General features: G+C 44.8%; 1 long non-coding RNA gene across 2 annotated transcripts; it reads right to left on the bottom strand.

The window, feature by feature from the left end:
• Positions 1-466: 466 nt before the first annotated feature.
• Positions 467-4,885, bottom strand: LOC134181658 (uncharacterized). Of its 2 annotated transcripts, none has more exons than XR_009970195.1 (3): positions 4,859-4,885; positions 1,840-2,148; positions 467-561 (listed from the first exon to the last, which is right to left on the bottom strand). It is a non-coding gene; the product is annotated as an uncharacterized LOC134181658 (long non-coding RNA). The 2 variants fall into 2 exon arrangements; XR_009970194.1 differs by having other exon boundaries at positions 473-625.
• Positions 4,886-6,701: the final 1,816 nt, after the last annotated feature.

Genomic DNA, 6,701 nt, shown 5'->3' with positions numbered 1-6,701 from the left:
CATGAAATCAAGCCTGTCAACATCAACGTCCCATGGCTGCGTTTGTTAACTGCTGCTATAGACATGCAGATTTTACAAACAGCAACGACTATACGTGTAGTCTTGAGTTGTTCATTAAGAAACTAGAGAAACTGATTGAAGTAGGATTTGCAATGTGTGCATACCAATCTGGTCCTTAGGGAAGCTTTTAAGAAACCACATCCGTTCTCCAGATAGCCGATTTCTGGCTACGGGGCAAGTAGTGACATCAAAGGCTGTTCACCAGACACAATTTCGCCGAAAGTATGATGAGGTGTTAAAGGGTTTAGCTAAGCAAGACTACACTACTGACCAGCTGCCAGCAAAAGAATCAACACACACTTACCTGTTCAGGATGCGCAATGTGATAATATGTGTCATGCTGACAGAATTAGAAGACGGAATTACTTTACACAGAATTACACAGGTGGACAAGTGTCATTCTCACTTTCCTGTTGTAAGGAATACCAGTCATTGCTAGAGATTAGGAGTTATGGGCAAACATCGAGATCTCGACTATGTTGTTGAGATTGTTGGAAATTTCTAAGAAAAAAAATATTCGATGGTCAATCCATCTTGTTCAACACAGTCATTGAAGGTATGACAGCTAAGAAATAACAAAATGCAGAAACCAGTATAGAACAACCAATAGACGCATGAATATACAGATAGACAACACAAGCAAGGAAAATAGACAACAAGCAATCAGACCGGTAAGCATATAGGCAGAAAGCGAATCAGCAACTGATTGCAATAGAGACAAAACTGATAAACTAACAGACCAACTCCGGACAGACACACAGACGCTAATCACAATCCCAAAACAGCAACAGAGACAATGTTTCCACACAAAACAGAAACACAATGTCAAAGTCATAGTTCAGACCAGTGTTGAGCGATATCAGAAAAGTACTCCCACGATACTTTTTGTCAGCCAGTCAACGATATCACAATATATTGCCTATTTGCAACACTAAATTTGCACTCAGTATCCTCACAATAACTCTATTAATCGTGCAAAAAAAGATGCTCATCATCTCACATACGTAATTCCTGCCTAATGGAGACAGTTGGATTGAAGGTTAATGGACAAAAACCCTAACATGTTTACCATATCCTGTTTAGACCAGTTACGTTTAGGGCTGACATTGTCCCCTCAAGTGCTGAAGAGCTACTCTGTAGCTGCGCTAGTGGCACAAATGACTGACGTAAATGGTCTATTATGTTACTCTCACATTGCTGCTTTTCCAAGAGACTTTCCTACAGCAGGTGAAACATATCGCTGTGTCAGTCATTTTGGGCTTGCCGTCTTCATTGCTCTCCAACCCAAAGTACTGCCAGACAGGAAATAACACACTTGCTTTTGCAATGAGATCTGAGGACATGACGCTGGCATCGATTCAGAGAAGCCGTCTGGTAAACAGACCGTGAACAAGGCTTGTTTGCAAGTGCTTCACGACGTTCACGTGTGGAACATGCGAGAGACCCTCAGATCCCCATACACACTTCGCACAATATATGGGGTGTTACGGTATTGCACTTGCAAACCAACTGAGCTCTCAAAGTCTCGACGAATGTTGATATATCGTGATAACCACAACACTAACGCGTGCACCTGCACACACACACACACACACACACACACACACACACACACACACACACACACACACACACACACACACACGCATGCATGCACACACACACACACACACACACAAACACAAACACACACACACACACACACACACACACACACACACACACACACACACACAAACATGCATACAACACACACATGCACACACGCCGACATCTCACCTGTTCATTATCGAAGAGACCACTTTCATTGCTTACCTGTATTGTTTCGGTTTCCTCTTGTTGTGCTTCCTCCCACTCTTCGACATGCTCAATAACTGTTTGTAGTAGCACTTGGGTGGCTTGTCTTGTCACTTTTCTAAACGTTCACTGATTTCGTTTGCCGCATTACATGATCTATGATGACCTTGTAGTCATTGAAAAATTCATCGAAAGTGTGACCATGGTGGATAGAAGAGAGTGTGAGGAGAAGCTGTTGTTCGATGTATTACTCCGCATGAGGATGTCGCTTCTTTGAAACGTTGTGATCATCTAGAACGTTACCCATTGAGTATAACGCACATGCACACATGTACACAGATATAGACACAGACACAGACACAGACACAGACACAGACACAGACACAGACACAGACACAGACACAGACACAGACACACACACACACACACACACACACACACACACACACACACACACACACACACACACACACACGCACGCACACACACACACACAATTTTAATTGAATACATAATGTTTGAACAACAAATCGCAACATGAAAAAGCTGTCACGTCTAGTTTGTCACGTAACATATTGTGGCCACAACTTCGTTTTCGGTCATGTGAACCCTACATCTAATCAGGCGCGTTACACTACTATGTAAGGCAAAGATGGCCTAACATCGAGGCTACAAACAAACAAACAAACACACACACACACACACACACACACACACACACACACAAACATACACACACACACACACACACACACACGCACACATACACAAACATACACATGCACGCACACATGCACACACACACGCACACACACAGACACACACACAAACACACACACAGTGTGCGAAGTAACGGCCGGACATCGGACATTTACCGACCGAACAAAGCATTTGTCCGGTCATTCGTGATTTCGCCGGACATTTTGTCCCGTGGCATAGCGGCAGGTGTCGAATTCCGTATGAGCAACCCACATTCTCGCACATCCCATTGTCATGTCAATAAACGTAGCTTCCGCAGTTCGCGCACGAAACAAACGCAAACAGTCATGCGTCGTACGCGTACTGTCCTGTCTACCTAAACTTGTATTTTGTCAAATCCCGGATGTGGGCGCTCAAGTATACACGCTGGGGCTCCGAGGTGTGCAACAAAAAATGCAGGGTACAGCCTAGTCTCGCGTGGCCAGACGTTCGCGCGTGGGGGAGGGGTGTGCGGGGAGGAAGACCCTGTAGTCATGGGCCCTACACCATGAACGCAGCAGGATAGGAAACTCAGAGATACTTGCATGTAATGTTTTCAGTAGGAGCTATAAGAACCTTAAGATGATTAAGCGGATAGGATAGCACGAAGTCCCTGAACTAAAGAACTGCCACTAGCATAGTGCAGTGCATTTTCTTGGAACGATTGCAGTTTCCACGTCTAGAGGTATGGCGCATATGCAGACGAAGATGACGTTCCAAAACTCACTGAAAGGAGACGCCAACGGAAGTCAAAAGGAGGAGGGGCTGGCTGCACGAGACCGGGCACGCAGAAATGTACGCGAATAGGTTTGTAGCCATGGAGGGCAGAGTCGAGCAAGCGATGAAAGTCTGTCTCTCTCTTCATTGCTTTCTTAAACAATGACCAATTTTTAGTCAGACTTTTTTAGTAATTTGTCAGGTGGGTTGTACTAATTGCATGCATACGACTCTTTTATCAAAGGCATACAACATCAAAGTGTCATCTAGAGCCCTGAAACCGAACACTTGGTCAGGCATCTTCGAGCTAGCTGCGGTGGCAAGTGTCCTTTATCAACCTGTTCGTGCAGTGTATTCTAAGAGATTTGGTTTTGCAACACAAATACATGGACACATGTACCAACCTTGAATTACTGTGGCAACCCATGATAATTGTTATGAATTGATCTACTACAGTAACCATCAACTAGATCTGAATGGGGAAACATATGCCTCCACCCAGACCACTTTGTTCCTTGTGCTTGTATATCCAGTGTGGTGGACTCAGATGTTGGAAAAAGATGTGATTTGATCAGTGTGTGTATACGTTTGCTTGAACGTGTAATTGCGACACTCCTTGAGGAGGTGTACGTTGCAAGGTCTTTACTCCCAAGCAGGTGTCCATTGCACCCAGCAAGAATGTATATAACCCTTGCGATTTAAACTTTTGGTCTTTGGTTGTCTAAAAGCCTGGACATTTCAAAATCAATTGCACTGAGATTAGCACTGCATAACCTCCTGACAATTAGCCAAGCCACCTCACACCTCCATCAACAGTTGTCCATCAAACTTTGGCTTTATAATTCTAAGATGGTTCTAGAGAGACCAGCATTTGAGAGTAGGGAAGATATTTTTGGGTTAATTTGAGATAGTTGTGTTGGGGTTGGGGTTGGGAAACTATAGCAGAATAGAGGAAATGTATTGATAAGAAAAATATATATGTAAATGATGAATTGTAAGTGATAAGTAGTATTTGCCAGGATTGGAATGTCCGACCAGACGTTTCTAATGTCTGGCAAATTTTAAATTGACAGGACATGATGTCCGGTGGTCAGTCAAAGACTATTTCGCACACTGCACACACAGAAAAACCGACACACACGCACGCACACACACACACACACACACACACACACACACACACACGAGCACACACACACGTGCACACATAGACACAAACACAAACACAGACAGAAAGACTCACAGACACACAGACATGACACACACAGACACACAGACATGACACACACAGACACAATACACACAGACACAATACACACAGACACAATACACACAGACAAATCACACACAGACACGACACAGACACAGACACGACTCAGACACAGACACTCAGACACACAGACACGACACAGACACGACACAGACACACAGACAAACAGACGACACAGACCCAGACCCAGACCCAGACACACACAGACAGACAGACAGACAGACCGACCGACAGACAGACAGACAGACAGACACACACACACAAACACAAACTCACATGGACAAATGTCAAGCTCTTAAGGTCAGTTGCTGAGATAGCTCCCCTGCCATTTGAGACAGAGCCTCCATGTGCTATGTGGAGGTTTAGCGCCAGCGCTATAATCCACCTGCAGCTTGGCCAGAGTCATCCAGGGGCACTGACTATGGCGGGACTGGACACCAAGATCCACAAGTACCCGTCTGCCGCATGATGTTACTGCCAAGCCAGCAGTCATGTCCACCCCAGTCAATGACTAGGTACTCATGTATACTCCTGAGTTGAGAGAAGCAATTGTGTGTAAGTTTCTTGCTTAAGCGAGTACGACAGCAAAACGGAGCTCGGTAAAAGAAAACAATGAAACCGCAGACACGACTCTATAGAACGCATTTTCTATTCTTCACCAGCTAGTCCGGTTGAGGTTGTGAACCTCTACAGCGTGAGGTCTAGCTAGAGCATTACTTTATGTCTTCAACCAGATTCGGTGGAGCTCAATAAGATAATCCATGAATGCAGCCTCTAGATGGCTGAGCTCCAACGATTATGGTTGAAGATCTAGAGAAATGCACCTGGTATAGAGGTACACAACCTCAACAGGATTGGGCTCTAGCTAATTAGGTAGAGTAGGAGTGAATGAGTCTCGTGAATTTCGATGACCTTTGATAGAGGATATGCAAATTTAACTCAACTCAAGCACAGAACTAGTGTGCTGTTGCAACGATCTTTGGTCATGTCGGATATTCAAGATCATTTGAACGTTCTCCTCGTTTGCGCTTCCGAGTCGGAGCTGCAGGCAGCGATAGCAGTTCTAGAGAACGGAACGAACGGCAAGTTTGAAAACAAATACACACATCTCACAGATCTCAGCAGGCTCAACGTCAGAGTGTGTCAAGGATGGAATTCTACAGAAACGAAGGTGGGCGTGGTGGCACAAACCGAAACGGGAGGCACCGAAAGTCAAGTGTTGCTTTCCAATCTCGCCAAGTACTTCACGGCTACCGCAGTGGTGATGACGGGGATCTGCGCTGGAGAGGAGAACAGACATGGTCACGTGGAACACGGTTGTGTGTTCATCGCCAAACGAACGACAGCAGAGATGGGAGGAAAGGTGGAAGAAGGCGGAGATTTACAGGCTAGAGCACAATACTGTGAGCTCGACAAAGGTATCCTTGCGTCAGTCAATGAATTGGTTCACGCAGATTCTGAAGTCTGGTTGAAGTACATTCCAGAGAACGCCGTTCTTCCGAGCCCTCGTTATCTTCAACAACTTATCTTAGACTTTGCGATCAAGAGTGGGCAGGACGGCATTAGCAAGAGAGAACTACTGGACAAGATGGTAGACAAGAAATTACCTGGAATGACTACGATGAGTGATGATGATATTCGTCTCACTTACGATGAAATTCTGGACACAATGATAAAATCGTCATCTGCTTGGGTTAGTGTATCTCCAACAACAAACGATAAGTACATTGCTACTGACGAAGGAAATGGTTATGCATCCAATGAAGCTAGTTTTCCGCGAGTAGATAAGATTGTAGCCATGGTCGATTCCATGCTCTCGTTGCCACACAAGCATATGAACTTGAAGGCAGAGTTGAGTGCTTACAAAAAGCGCGTGGCCGACAGAAAGGTGAAGGCAGTAGACATGGAAGCTTACTCGTTTATGAAACAAGCCATTGAGAGCTTTAGACGAAGGAAGGTACCAGGCAAAGCAGTTGTCATGAAAGGCATCTCTGACTATGGCTCTAGTGGAAGCAAAGGAGACTATTTTCACGTGTATGCTGCTAGCACGTCTGCTGCCTTTCTAAGGCACTTGATGACAGTTACACAACATCTTTTTGGTACATAATTTATTTTACTA

The sequence above is a fragment of the Corticium candelabrum genome, chromosome 6 (assembly GCF_963422355.1).
Source record: "Corticium candelabrum chromosome 6, ooCorCand1.1, whole genome shotgun sequence".
Taxonomy (NCBI): Eukaryota; Metazoa; Porifera; class Homoscleromorpha; order Homosclerophorida; family Plakinidae; genus Corticium; species Corticium candelabrum.
The sequence above is the reverse complement of the archived record's forward strand: the minus strand, read 5'-3'. Positions and strand labels throughout refer to the sequence as shown.